At 38.1% G+C, this 16,206-nt stretch overlaps 1 protein-coding gene across 1 annotated transcript in view; it reads right to left on the reverse strand.

The window, feature by feature from the left end:
- Positions 1–2,537, reverse strand: part of LOC131697958 (growth hormone receptor-like) — a 75,403-nt gene extending 72,866 nt beyond the window's left edge. The window contains exon 1 of the mRNA XM_058990092.1: positions 2,519–2,537. The gene's annotated coding sequence lies outside the window, so the exon portion shown is untranslated. The remainder of the gene's footprint in view (positions 1–2,518) is intronic.
- Between the last annotated feature and the right edge of the window lie 13,669 nt (positions 2,538–16,206).

A 16,206-nucleotide genomic window follows, 5' to 3' on the forward strand; every position in this document is an offset into this window, starting at 1 on the left:
TTAAAAAACAAGAAGGACATAAAAAGCATATTCCAAACCCTGACACAAACATTCTGCTGTGTGGTTAAAGCCAAGGACGGCTTTCAGAAGCTTACAGCAAAAATCAAACTGCATCCTAAAGCGTACCTAAAGGCATGAGCCGGACCCCTTTCTGATCCTGGAGCCTTTTTCACTGGACGACAAATCTACGGCCACACCATAGCAAACACCAGGCCTAACCCATTTCTACCATTGTCTCATATATCAAAGCACACAGTCTGCCTACTCATACTGAAATCTGTTTATATTGTCTAATCTAAAAAAATGAGATAAAGATTATAATCACATGCTTTGTTTTTATATCATAGGGGGTATCAATGGATCAACAATGGGATTTGAAAGCTAATATTTAACTCGGGGGGGGGGGGGGGGTGGCTGCGAGGGACAGTTGGTTTAATTACAATGTACAAATACTTCCCATGTATATAGTGGCAGTTGTATATAATAGCGCTTGGTACTGTATACACTTGAAATGATTGCAGTAAGCCAGCATGGCAGCCAGCACATATTTAACTTACAGCATGTAGATCAGTAGATGTGATTAATGATTCTTTTATGTCCACTAAGAGAATAGTATTCACTTATGTCTACTGGCTGAATTTTAACAAGATTTACTGTACATCAGTTTCCTATGTGGTGACATTTACCATGTGGCAACAAGTAAATGCAAACTAATGCATGATCAAAGAATGCTAATATACTGTATAATCTTCCAAATTAAATAGTAGATTTAAATCTCATTCGTAATTTTTACATGTGTTATTATTTTTGCAATCATTCAGAGTGGTTCGTTTTACAATTACTCAATATACAGTTTGTCTGTATTTTTTCATAAGTCCTTGGGACACTTTTACCCAGGTGAATTTTAATGTTACTGCCTTTGATATATTTGTAGGGGTGTGTAAAAACACATCTCTATTTTATTTGTACCTTGAATCTAATAGATTTTTTTTTTTGTGGAGTTATCTGTCAGTTTCTACCTTGAAATGAATTATTATTATTTATTTCTTAGCAGACGCCCTTATCCAGGGCGACTTACAATTGTTACAAGAGATCTCATTATTTTTACGTACAATTGCCCATTTACACAGTTGGGTTTTTACTGGCGTAATCTAGGTAAAGTACCTTGCTCAAGGGTACAACAGCAATGACCCCACCAGGGGGGTCATTGCTGTTGTACCCTCTGGTCAAGAGTCCAGAGCCCTAACCACTACTCCACACTGCTGCCCCATAATGATTGAGTGTTCAGATTTATGGATGTACAACGATGTAATTCCTGGAAGTGTCTGGAAGGTGAGCCTAGTTGGCTCCAGCCAGAAAGGGAATTAAGTTTCCTGGGGATCATCATATTCAGGGACAACAGCAACTGGCAGCCTCCTCTCAGCATAGTTTCCTAAGATCCTCTTCAACTGAGTTTGCAGCTTTTGTTTTCAGTGGAATCTCATACCATTCAATTATAATTCTGAGGTAAAACGTATAAGAAACTGTTAGACTGACAAGTGCTCTTGCTAGTGCCTTCTTCAGAGTGCTGAAGTCTACTAAAGGCGGCACTGGCCAAAGTGACCAAGTTTCTTCAATGGAATCCAAGCTTATCAAAAGTTTAATGTTCATAAACCTTACAGATCCCCTGACCCACCCACCCTACTCCTGATAAAAATGTTTCAAGACATACAATTTACAAAATTAGCCATGACAATCCATAACAAATGTTTGCTAGATGCAGAATAAATAAAGTAAAATACAAATGAAAGCGGAAAATGAACAGAATCATTTTCTCATCATTCTATTTTTGTCCTTCAAAAGTTTCCCAAATATGTCGAACTGCATTAAAACTTTACCCTTCTGACCCCTAATTTCGGACCACTCCCTAAGAAGAGAAACGTGTATGGTAAACTGGAAGAAAGGTGAAGGTCTCAACAAGCAATCACCTCAAGACTGGAGTCAAGTATTGATGTTAGAAGAAATAATTACAACTGTAAATCAGCTTTGCAGAAAATCAATACTTAAGAGACTTTCACATATCTGAACAAAAGATTTACTGCATTAGCTTCTGAAATAAAAATGATTCGCTCTTAATGTGTAAATATTTTTGCACGATTTATGTAAGTACACAATTGGGAAAAGGGTTAGGGTTAGTTAGATTTATTGTTAGGGTTATGTCATACAAAAAAGATTTACACATTAAGTACATTGTAACTATGCATAATAACATTGTAATTATGTGTAAGCACACATGTATTTACTAAGTAACTACCATGTAAAAACACAGTAATTAGAGACTCAATGTAAAGCATTAGAAACAAATATCTACTCAGAATGATTTCAAACAGCATAAAACGTAACAGTAAAGCTAAAACAAAAACAATTACCGGTAGTTACAATTCTATTTTACGTTATGAGCCCTTTAAGGGGTATTTTTAGTTTGTCGAAATCTTGTTGAAATACTTCTGATCCCAATTTGGCACTGCCTGCTACTTACATAACTGTCCAGAATCTGTTACCTCAAGCGGTGAAGGAGAGTTCAGAGTTGAAATCAAACAGAGTGCCAGTGGTGTGGAGATGGCTGGGAAGGGCAGGGGGTGTTTCTGTAAGCATGTCGTTTCAGATTGGTCAAACTAAAAATGGAACCATGCAATACTGTCCCATTGGCCATGCTGCTTTAGTGACCCTGACACTTGTACAGGATAACACACATTCCAATATTCAGCAAAACAGACATGAAGTAAAAGCTGAGCACTGCAGCATTTAAGTCAAAGGTATAATTTGCTATACATGAAAACCAAATTGCTGCTGCAGAAATCTACACACACAGTATTTGTTTCCACTGAGTTCCTAGGGCAAGAGATAGCACTTTACCATTGTTGCAAACATCATCCAACAAAGAAAACCAACACCTAAGATTGACACTAGAGACACAAAAACATTAGCAGCTAATAACATAACATCCAGGTAGTTTATTACTCCTTGTATTAGATGTTAGAACAGGAACGTTACGGCTTGAAACTCCACTTTCTTATGTTGTTGCATGATGGACGGTTACCACTTCAATATCAGACACTGTATCAGCATTAATAACATCTTCACAGGCCTCATATTGTTATACAGACTGAAATGCCACTTAAACGGAGAGATAACAAACCCTTTCTAAAAGTGTATCATCAACCTATGGGTAACTCCATTTTCACTAATTCTTACTTTCTATCTTGTGGCTTAATTAGTTTGTCAGACACACAAGGTATTCTTCAGTTCATCAGCACTGAAAGAGAGCAGCAGGGGCGAGTAAAGAAATGAGATTCACAGTAGGGGTGCTTACTTATATAATGGTGTCTGTTATTTATCTTTCTTTTTTCAGATTTTTCTGATTGTGTGCTTTGCTCAAAAAAGCTCATGAGGCTTTACTCTTGTTCAGCTTTTCAAAAGCTATTTTTTTTTTCTGGAGTGGTTCATGGTAATTAATACAGACAGAAACACAGCAGAGAAGCACACATAATATATCATTGTAGGATTAGTAATAAGAAAAAAACAAAACAAACAAAAACAGCAGGGATAGATGTTCTAATCCAGAGCTATCAATGCAGCATGGCCAGGTGCTGTTGTAGGCGAGTACCCAGGGTCTGGAAAGTATGGGGATGATTTCAGAGAATACAATGGAGATTGAAATGGTCCGGTCAAGTACATCATTTTTTTGAATAGTAGTGCCTGTTACATGAAACATGTCAGCCCATATTGTGCATTGTTTGACTAAGACCTTTTTGTATATTTTTTTTTATAGCATGTTTATTTGTAATAATATCACCTCTTTTTTAGGATATCTTGAAACAAGACTCCCTGTCTACAGCAGTTACTGCATGGTGTAATATGTATAAATACTTAAGGTTTATTTAAGGTTTACCTTAAGTGTTACAGTACATGACTGAGTGATACATGCAGAGGTACAAAGCTTTCAGTATTTTCAGATTCCTTGTTTATGGCGAATTGGTTATAATATATAAATCTATACAGTAATGATGTTTTCAAACAGGGAGACTGCAGTAGTGTTTTTTTCAAACAGGGAGACTGCAGTAGTGATGTTTTCAAACAAGGAGACTGCAGTAGTGATGTTTTCAAACGGTGAGACTGCAATAGTGGTTTTTTCAAACGGGGAGACTGCAGTAGTGGTGTTTTCAAACAGGGAGACTGCAGTAGTGATGTTTTCAAACAGGGAGACTGCAGTAGTGATGTTTTCAAACAAGGAGACTGCAGTAGTGATGTTTTCAAACGGGGAGACTGCAATAGTGGTTTTTTCAAACGGGGAGACTGCAGTAGTGATGTTTTCAAACAGGGAGACTGCAGTAGTGGTTTTTTCAAACAGGGAGACTGCAGTAGTGATGTTTTCAAACAGGGAGACTGCAGTAGTGGTGTTTTCAAACAGGGAGACTGCAGTAGTGATGTTTTCAAACAAGGAGACTGCAGTAGTGATGTTTTCAAACGGGGAGACTGCAATAGTGGTTTTTTCAAACGGGGAGACTGCAGTAGTGATGTTTTCAAACAGGGAGACTGCAGTCGTGATGTTTTCAAACAGGGAGACTGCAGTAGTGGTTTTTTCAAACAGGGAGACTGCAATAGTGGTTTTTTCAAACAGGGAGACTGCAGTAGTGATGTTTTCAAACAGGGAGACTGCAGTAGTGGTTTTTTCAAACAGGGAGACTGCAGCAGTGATGTTTTCAAACAGGGAGACTGTAGTAGTGATGTTTTCAAACAGGGAGACTGCAGTAGTGGTTTTTTCAAACAGGGAGACTGCAGTAGTGATGTTTTCAAACAGGGAGACTGTAGTAGTGATGTTTTCAAACAGAGAGACTGCAGTAGTGGTGTTTTCTCTGCATAGAGATGCTTATATGGAAATTAACTGTTTGAATTTCTTAATTCAGTGTGTTCAATATTTTAGACCACACCAAAATGTGTTTGATTTCCGAAATCAGGATGCAGGTTTTAAAAGACCAAAGTCAAATACTGTATTCAAATTATTATTATTATTTATTTCTTAGCAGACGCCCTTATCCAGGGCGACTTACAATTGTTACAAGATATCACATTATTTTTTACATACAATTACATTATTTTTTACACATTATTTTTACATTGTAAATTGATTACATTATGTCTTTTGCTGTAGAAAGTTGCGATAATAGAAATAAATAAATTGAGGCTTTAAAAGGGAATCCGCACTGAAGGACATTTTACGTGGGTTATCTCCTCAATCTGCTTAGACAAGTTTTGATGGTTATTTTTCATTCACAACCCTTCTGTTTTTTTGTTCTCCTGCCTGTTTGCTCAGCCTGGCTTACTAATGCTTGTTTCAGCATGTGAACCTCTCAGACACAGTAATGCGTTGGCTAGACTGAAACAAAAGGAATAAAGGAAACAGCATGCAACCCAACATAAACCAGCGCGCAAAGGTGGAAACAGATTCAAAAACAGGAAATTAAGGGTTGGGGTTTAGAAAGAGATATGACATGACCTTCTAAGTTGGACTTTTCAGTCAACTTAGAGATACTTGGTACTAATAGTCTTCTGGCAGAACCTTTATATAGACTGGCTCATGAAAAAAACCCTGATATTTATAAAGTATACTCCCTAATAAACTGGCCATGTCTGAGGTTCAAGATGCATGAAGCATCTAGTCAGCTGTGGGACACATTTGAGAACAATTCGTACAAGTTGTGAAAAAATTGTTGTGTTACACACAGTAGTAGTATTAAAAATAAAGACTGGAAATAATGGAAAAAATGACTCGTCTTCATAAATGTGTTATTTTCAAAAAAAACATGAACTGTGCCTGGTGAGTGTTATTCACATTAGTGTCAATCACATTATCCAAAAATGAAAATTGACTGTCTCAAAACTAACAATACATTTAATACATCATACCCCTCTATCTCAGTGCTTTCCCGCATAAATAACCATTCATATAAAACAAAGCTCATGGAATTTGATCAGGCCAACTGTGGAAAAGGGAATCTGATTGCAAGATGTTTTCACAAGGGAAGCTTTTAAGAACTATTAAGGGAGGGGGCACCAGGGTATATTGCTTGTAATATCTAAAACGTGTGCCACATATTGTGCAATCCTTGAGAAAAGCCAGCTACCTAATGCAATGCATGCTCTGTCTGTGAAAGTATATCTCTCTCTGAGCACAGAACAACAAACAATACCCAACATGCCATCTAATGCTGTCTACAGCATAAACGTGAAGTGTTGCAATTTATTTATTTTGATTTCGTTTCAAGTTTTGTTTCTTTCACATCATAGTTTCTTTCTAAATGAACGACAGTAACCTGTTAACTGGTAGTCATGGAATGGTGCTGCTTTAGGTCCTTAATGAATAGAAAATGGAAAGAGACAGGTGTGAGTTTTCTGAAAGTCTTTTTGTGTACAGGGTGACCCATAAGTCAAGCATCACTGGCAATACCATATCAAGCTGATTAGGATGATTTCTGTTAAATCGGAGAGCCGTCCCTGCTGACTATCTGCCCCACATATCAAAATGATCTGAATGTGTTCCTCTTTGCTTAAAGACATTCCACACGTGAAAGAACTAGACAACCCTTATTATAATCATGCCTGTGATGCTTGGTTTATGGGACACCTTATATTTATATATTATACACACACATACAATTGCATCAACGGTAGAACAGAAATAGCCAATAGGTTGACACATTTAAACACTATTAAACAAGAAAATGATACAAACATCAGTTAAAAACATATAATGAACAATAACTTTCACAAAGGGCGATGGGTGAAATACAGTCGAGGTGTTTATTTACGTCTATACAGCGCTTATGGGTAAGATGACTCCCACATAATACAAATAAATACCTCATCTGAATTTCAAATGTATAAGTGCATTCCAACAGTAAACATATATCTCATTCTTACAAGCAACATACTGTGGACACACATGGTCTCAGGTGATGCTGTACATCCCTCCCATCTACTTATCTAAAAACAAGTTAATGAACTCATGAACCGTGAAGACACAATTAATATTCTGAGGCCCCCCTTGATACAGGAGTTATCAGTCCCGTACGTAAACTATTTTTGCCAACTCCCCCAAGATAACATATTGCCATAGTGGATCTCATAACCAGCCTAATAATGCCGAATTTTTGGTAAATGTATCATTTTAAGAATCAATTGCATTCATACCAGGTGGGTCCTGCCATGTACCCATGGACTCTCCCAGAAAGCCCATATCCAACTGTACACCTGGAGACACCTGTGGACCATGTACTCACTGCTGATCCATACTGGCATTCAAGTCGTATGTGCGCCCATCAAGATGCCATCTAGCCCGGCATGGGCACCTGGGCTCAAAGCAACACCATTGTTTTTTCTTCTTAAAATCCTCTCAATGTACACACTTCAAAAAAAAAAACGTGCTGCCTCCATCCTGCCAATGATGCCAACATGTAACACTGCCTAGGTTGCACAGAGTTCAATTATACTTTAAATTAAATTAATTGTATTCAGTTTCTTTATTAAAAATATATAAAACATTGCAGCTTAATGATCATATTGGAAAGGTTTCTAAGTTGCAAAAACAGTAAATATGAGACTTAGAACAATATTAAAGATAACTGCTTGAGAACCATTTCAATGTTCAGGGAGCATTTTACTCACCAGTAGCTGCATAGCTTTGAACATACAAATCCCCCCCCCCCCCCCCCCCACCAAAAAAAGCTTTTCTTAATGTTATTCTGTTTGACACTCATATGTGCTACAGTAAGGTGGAAATGCAACACGTGATTTTAGGAACCAGTTCAAATGTTCTGCGTAAATAAGGTTGTCCTTCAATAGCATTGGCACAGGTTTAATGGCAACTTGAAAGGGCAAAGTTTTGTGAATTCTATTTGCGTGCTTAACTCTATTAAAGACTGTAGGGTTACAATCTTAATTAATCTTAATAATCTTACACTCGTTACACAGTTGTCCTCAAACACAGCCTAAATAGTGTACAATAATATGCTTAGGGTATACACAACTGAAAGGTCTGTTGTGATCGATCTCTAATAGTAGAAGAAACAAGTAGAAATGATTCCTATTACACATCTGGACTGGGCTCTGAATTCTTCCAAAAACTGCATCCAACAGTTCTGAACTGTGCGCCAAATTTCCATTAATATAATTTTCCATGTGTTATGAAAACATGAAGCAAGTTGCTGAAAGTCAAGATTGAAAAAAAAAAAGAAGAAAATGAAGAAGCTGTGCTGAAATCCAATCCAATTACAACTGTGTTTGAACTGAGACAATACAAGTAAGTGCTATAAACTACACAGCTATCGATCACCAAATAGAACACAAAGCCTGTGCGGACATTTATGTAACACATTTTTTTTTTAATGTGCCATGCATTAAAGTAATACTGCTGCATTAAATATTGCTTGTGTCTATCTTAATGATGTACACCACAATAGAGCTCCAAACCCCTTAAACCTGATCTAGATGGTTGTTTTAATGATGTTACTATGGGGATTAATAAATCAGCCTTTGAAGTATCTGAATGAATATAGATTTCAATAGCAGTGGTGTTTAAGGTTTGCCACTGTTAATATTCTTCTGGGACCAGACAGCCAGTGTCACAGTTAATTGTTCTGAAGTCTTTTCCGCCCGAGGTGATGAGAGTAGCTCACGATACTCCTTTTTCAGGACACCTTGTTCGTGAAAAGACTTTGGAATGGATATTGGCCTGGTTCTATTCTCCCAGGATTTATGGTGAGGTGCAGAAATATGCGGATTGTGTCCAGAATGTGCGCAGGTCGCTCCGAAGACAGTTTGCCTGCTCCGCTGGTCCCAGCGCTCCTTACTAAAACCCCATTTGAGAGAACTGGGATGGATATTGTAGGCCTGCTAGAAGGCGCCGGCCCGGAACATTGTTTTATCTTAGTTGCAGTAGATAAAACCCTCAGCAGTTAAGGATACTACAGTTGAAACCCAACCAAAGGATATATTACCCCCCACACTGACTATTATTAAACACGTTCACGGCTATACTAGAGCCTTACATCAACGCGAGCACTCCTCGAGATGGCGGTGCCCAGAGCTACACCAGCTCGCATTTATTCAAAACATGAAATGCATTTAAAAAATATTAACAAGCGCTTTCACTTCACTTCCTTAACTAAAAGAAAGTCTGAGCTTTAAAATAAACTTTAGCAACACCTTGCGTCCTCGTAAATCAGATGTGCACCTATTCATTAGCAAACACAAAATAGTTACAGTGGTAGTCTCAGAACTAACTCTTACCATATCATAGCAATTTGCTATTATTTTACATTTACAATGTTTATCACAAACAAACAGTATTAAAAAGACAGTCTTTAGGATAATGTCCTTCTGTTATACAATGATGTACAACCATAGTGATGGAGTGTGTTTCTCTTTTGCTTTCACTCCGTCACACTTACCTTTGCTTTACCATGCTTTCACTATGCCTTCTTACACTGTTATGCTTTTACTATAGGACACTTTTCTAAAGGAGGCCTTTAAAAATTAACTGCTAGTCAGATGTAAAATGGCGAGAGGCAAATATTCACTGAGTTTAAAATGGAGAAGATCTGTATCCAAGATGGAAACAGCACAATTAAGAAGCACAGTGTCATGTTTTTCAGAATACACACAAACACTCCACTAGACAGGTCTACACCCATGTGATTTACTTAATGTAATATTGCCATGCTACTGTTGCTTGTTAGCCGATCAGGTCCTTTAGAGTACATGTGCAATCAATGAAATTAGTTCAAGTTTCTGTGTCAAAGAAAATCAGACAGCCTGTCTGCTCCAGACTCTAACCATGACAACTCTAGCATAAAATCTAATCATTTGCACAAAACATCTTTGGCCATTTTTTTAATTTAATTTCAACTTCGATATATATATATATATATATATATATATATATATATATATTGTAAACAACTAGCCCTCTCTGCGGTTCGTTGCCCCTTTAAAACACCGACCCAACACACAGAAATGGATTTTTAAGCGCTGGTGTGCTACTTTTAATAAACACAATACAAAATAAACAACTAACTCTGTACGAGCACTAACACACAGGGACACCCTGACTACAAGTGGGACAGCTAGGCCGTTGCCCCACCAAACAATAAACAAAAAACACACAGTTTTAATACAGCACACTTTGTACCTCACGACTGCCAGGAAGCAGAGTACTCCTTTCTGCCTCCTTCTTCTCAGCAGCCCAGAGAAGACTGACTGCTCTCCTTATAAACCCTGCACCTGGCTCTAATTTACAATTATAGCCAGGTGCAGGTGATAATTAACAATAAAACAATTAACAGAAAAACAATTAAACAATAAGCAAATTAACAAAATGTGCATACGCATATGTTTTCTGCAGGGAGGATATTAACCCCCTCCCTGCTGTGTTACAATATATATATATATATATATATATATATATATATATATATATATATATATATATATATATATATAAATAGCCAGCGGCCAGCAGTTAGGTTAAATGCGGTTATCTTTACTGCAGTTGTTCAGCCTGCATCTTAGACAGATAATGTTATTTGCATAGCACAAAATGTTCCAGAGCTCCATTAAAAGGGACAGAGATTTATGAGATTGGCCTGGAGCCCTGATAATCGAAAGCAAAGAAAGATGACAACAGCCAGCCAGTGAAGCAATCACCCGGTGGACTGGACTTTAACCGTCTCCAGGCACATTGCTAGATCAATCGCTCAGTCACGTCCAGTGAATTACAACTTGAATTGTATATTCTCCAGTATAAAAGGTGCAGCACGTCACCCACAGGTGAAGCCCAGTTATGCACCAGGGAACGTGATACTTCTCAATCACACCTAACTCCCAAAGACCGATGCTGAGAACAGTGGGCTGCCTTGTCTAGTTAACCTTTCTGATTTTCCAGTAGAAATCCCAGTAGTCTAAGCAGTATATGCGTGATTTAGAAATATTTCTGCTGGTCTCATTTACTGTCTCTCAGTAGGTGGGGCCAGCAAATTGAAGGGTCTATTTGTCACATGACTTGGATGGCATGAAGTAGTCTTGGCAAATTAAAAGCAAACTCAGAGCTAGGTAAAATCAGTGTCCCTTGGTGGTGTGGTGCGTATACAAATACACAAAGTCACCTTATTTGGTGCTAAGTTTTACTGTGTATCCTTAATAACACAACACAAGGTACCCCACAGTCCCGTTCACCGCCACACACAACAAAGTTCCCTCCTGGCAGGAAGGAAATGTCCGCCTCCTGCTGCTGACTCACCCAGGTTCTAGTGCCCTGTTCCCTGGTAGGCTCGTCGTGGCACTGTTCTCTGCTCCATCCAGAAGAGTTCTACTCCCAGCGTCCACGCTCTCCTACTTCCTGGAATCCTGGGTTAAAGCACACAACTGGTGTAACAACACAGCACAGCACAGCACAACACAGCACAGCAGATCCTTCCAGGCAGGTTTCTCTCCAAGCACAACTCCCCCGCTGATCAACACAGTTCCCTTTTATGCTCCAAGCCACACCCCCGTCAATCCTCCATGACTAATCGCTAGCTGATTGTGTCCATGGAAAAACACTGACTTTGCCAAATGTGCAACTCCAAACACCTGTGTGATTGTCCTTCCCAAGATGGTCACCGCAAGCCAACTCTATACTTAAGGTATGTCCCATCTTGGTGAGGACCCGCGGGTCAATTGCTGTAGTGTCACACCCGTCAGGAGGCCAGGTTTTACCCCACCTTCTTACTTTCACCCTACTAAAATCACAGACAGAGAAAATGTTGATAACTACATTTTGGAGCAACAGAACTCAGAACCACAGATTGTATTCATCATAACACAAACAGTAGTAGACATGTAAAGAATCAATTCACATCACATTAACATTTTTACAGATGATATTCATACCCAGATACATTTATGTGCACTGTCTCGCTGGTTCTCAGCATCTCTATGGACTGTTTTCTACCTACCGCATATGATTGTGTTACTCAGCACTTTCGTCCATATGGACACTGGGAACCAGTGAATACACTGACAACTGTTTTTTAGGGGAATCAGCCAAAGTCCTAATTACTGTGGCTGCACCAAACCAAGGGAAGCACGAAGGCAGCGTCATCCTTAACCACTATCCAGGGTCATGCCATGATTCATTCATACTGCAGCAGAGCAAATTCTTCTGGCTAAGGATCTAGAGAGCTCTGAGACACTTAGCTTCTTGATATCATTCTGTTGCAGTAAGAACAATTCTTTAATAGTTTTGTCTTTTTTTGTTTTTTAGAGCTTATTGCAATGGTAATGCTAAGCTATGGTAAGTCCCACTTACATAATGAACATTATACTGTTTGAAAATAACCCCCAAAAGCATTGTTAAAGCAAAGTAAATGTTTGTTAAAGGGAGGGCCCATATAGCAAAGCGCAAAGAACTACAGTATGGTAAAGCGCAGGAGAATCATATTTAAACAGTGATAAAGTGTGGAAAACGCATGGAAAAACAAGGTGACGTGCTTTTTCAATGCAGTCACCTGAAAGTGGGTATCAGCAACATAAACTTTCGAAACAGTTCTTTGAAAACTGTAACTTCTCCCCACATATATCCAAACAAGGAAAGAAGAGTATAATACTTTGACAACCAGGATGTGATGACTGTGACAGAAATTGATATACAAAGAAGATCTAAACAATAAGAAGACATTAGTTATGATAACTATGATAGTTCATACCGACACCAAGCTGGTCTTTAAGAAATGTGTTGTTTCTGGGAAAGGGAAAGGGTTAGAGTTCACATGACAGGACAACAAAGATTAGTCCTTAATGATCCTATATGTTCAGAAGATCACTGCGCTGCAATTACACTGCCGTGTCTGTAGAATAGAGGGAGGCAATAATTATAGCTGAGGCCCGATTCAAATAATCATTCAGCCCACTGCATAAAGTAGAATTGCAAATGTATTTTTTATAACAAACTTGTTATAAAAAAGTGAACCAAAAATAAAATAGGTCAGATGTACCAATGTTATAAAAATCATCACACATGCGTGTGTATTTACTAGGTGATGACAAAATGTAAATATGAGAGCATTCAGGAACAAGAGCAAAATTCAGGGACTAGGATAGGCCAATCAGCCGTGAAGTGCCGTTACTATGGAAATGACTGCTATCCAGTGTCCCAGAAAGGCTGGTAAAAATGGTCTCTTGCTACACAAAAATAGAATATAAAATGTATACGAAATGTGACGTTCCTCGTCTTATCTAGCTGGTCGTGTGGTGTAAGTATGTTAACACTTAATTTATTTGTGATTATTAGCAGATGGATAGACAGTACTGAAAGCTGTTTTTATTATTTTTTTTAAATTGATTTTATGACATGTCTGTGATAGTATTTTTTTTAACAAATGGTTTCAATTATTTTTTAAATGTTGAAACTTTGAAAGAATAATTAGAAGCCAGTCTTAGCTGGACAGTGAGAGAGAGAGAGAGAGCCATTTAAAATTATAGGCTAGATTCTCATTGCCTTTAATCCAGATTGTCATTAGCACATTATTTTCCAAAAGCAAGAAACACCAATTACAATTACAAAACGAATATGCAAGAAATTACGAGCTCCAACATAAACGTTTGGCAAAATGCAATGCAAATAAATAGCTTTGCGTATATATTCCTAGATTTCCTATTTCGGTAGCAATTTACAGTGCCTCTAATGACTGTATATTTACATAGTAGTGTGACAGTCTGGCTCGCAGTGGTGACGTCACGGACCAGGAAGTAGAAACCAAAACAATGGATGGGCGGTAGAAGCTGAGTGCACTCAGCGTATTTATTAATAAACAAAACCAAAAGATTTAACAAAACACCAAACAAAAGGGCACGAGGGCCAAACGAATAAATAAACAAGTAAGTGTCGTGCTGGATAATCCAGCACGTTTTAGCAATTGTTTTTAAATCTCTCTCTCTCTCTCCCTCTCTCTCTCTCTCTCCCTCTCTCTCTCTCTCTCTCTCTCTCTCTCTCTCTCTCTCTCTCTCTCTCTCTCTCTCTCCGCTCCCCGTACTCTCCTCTGTACACTCCACCTCGAGTGCAGAGAGCCGCAGGTTTATATACTCTGGCCGAGGGATTAACTAGTTCTTAATTATCTTATTACTCCTCGGCCAGAGTCTGCACGCGTTTGGTAAGGATGCATGACTGTCAGCTAGTTAAATAATCAGTAGCTGATCAGCCATGCATCCTCACTGGGTTTTTAAATATAATAATAAAAGACACAGCGCTTTTATCCGCACCGCAAACAAAAATACAAATAATAATACATAGGGGCGGGACACTCCGCCACAAGTAGTTACTTAGTAAATGCATGTGTACATACACATACTTACAATGTTATTATGCTTAGTTACAATGTACTTAATGTGTAAATATTTTTGCACAATGTGTTTATGACTATAATTATTATTATTTTGTGTTATTATTAAATTCTTAACAGACACCCTTATCCAGGGCGATTTACAATTGTTACAAGATATCACATTATTTTTACATACAATTACATTATTTTTACATACAATTACCCATTTATACAGTTGGGTTTTTACTGGAGCAATCTAGGTAAAGTATCTTGCTCAAGGGTACAGCAGCAGCGTCCCCCACCTGGGATTGAACCCACGACCCTCCGGTCAAGAGTCCAGAGCCCTAACCACTACTCCACACTGCTGCCCCTGCGTGGTGGCCCACATTGCTGCCCTAGCATGGCTGCAAGAGGAGACCTCAGTGACTGAAAGAGGGGTGATTGTTGGGGTGTGTTTGTCAGGAGCTTCAGCGACCAAGACAGCTCAAATTGCTGATGTTTCACGAGCAACAGTGTCTAAGGTGATGTCAGCATGGAACTCTGAGGGAAAGACATCATCAGCAAAGGGCAACAGTGGGCGGAAGCGCATAAGGGCGTCTGCTAAGAAATAAATAAATAAAAATAAAAATAAATACTCCAGGATCGTGAAATCTGTGCATTAATTCGAAGTGCAAGGCAAAACAGGAGAGCAACTGCAGATCAATTAACTGCAAATTTCAACCTGGGGCGCGAGCAGCCAGTTTCATCAAAAACGGTCCACCGAGAACTCCACAGAGTGGGATACCATAGTGGCCCAACGCCCTATTAAGTGACTTTACATTGGTGTGTCCATTTTTCGTCCACTACCTGTAAGTCCACAATTCTATCAGAATAGAGTTAGGGTTAGGTTTAGGTTTACGCATTAAGTACATTGTAACTATGTATATAATAACATTGTAATTATGTAAATAACTATTATGTAAATACACAGTCATTGGAGATACAATGTAAAGTGGTACCCTTATTTCTTATATATTTCTTGCAATTATTGCACAGCCATATATATTTAAAATGTACTGTATATGCTAATATAATACATTTTATTTCCATATAGGTTATTTTTGTTTAGCATGAAAAGAGTAGAAAAATAAGTAAAAATAAGCAGAAGCATTTCTTATACACTAAGATAAAATATGAAATGCTTCACTGGCTACTTTCCATCATTTCACTGCAAATCTACCTGAAGCTCAGAGCTTCAACCGGCATTATCAGAGAACTGTATTTAATATGTCTAACTAAGGGTTTTAATGTCAGATGTACTTATTCAGTTTCATTCACTGCTCTACTTTTACAGTCAAATCAGCTACTACGTTGACGAGATAATTACCACCTTATGTGAAATACTGTATTGAAAATTGACAACAAAAAAAAATCCTACTTTAGAAACAATATCTTGTAATAATAAGATAGACGGTACCTTTTAACAACTAGAGAGCTTTTCTATGAATAATACTAAAAAAAAACCAGGAATTCCATAAAGGTCTGTCATCAAAATAATAATAATAAAAAAAATCTCTTGATTAGTCTAGTAAAGTGTTCATATCATGCAGGTTAAGCAATGACATTGCATGGTAAAGTGTTCATATCGTGCCAGGTTAAGCAATGACATTGCAGGGTGTAGTGTTCATATTGTGCAGGTTAAGCAATGGCATTGCAGGGTATAGTGTTCATATCGTGCAGGTTAAGCAATGACTTTGCAGGGTATAGTGTTCATATCGTGCAGGTTAAGCAATGGCATTGCAGGGTATAGTGATGATCACAGAAGCCTGTT

Source organism: Acipenser ruthenus, chromosome 2 (genome assembly GCF_902713425.1).
Source record: "Acipenser ruthenus chromosome 2, fAciRut3.2 maternal haplotype, whole genome shotgun sequence".
Taxonomy (NCBI): domain Eukaryota; kingdom Metazoa; phylum Chordata; class Actinopteri; order Acipenseriformes; family Acipenseridae; genus Acipenser; species Acipenser ruthenus.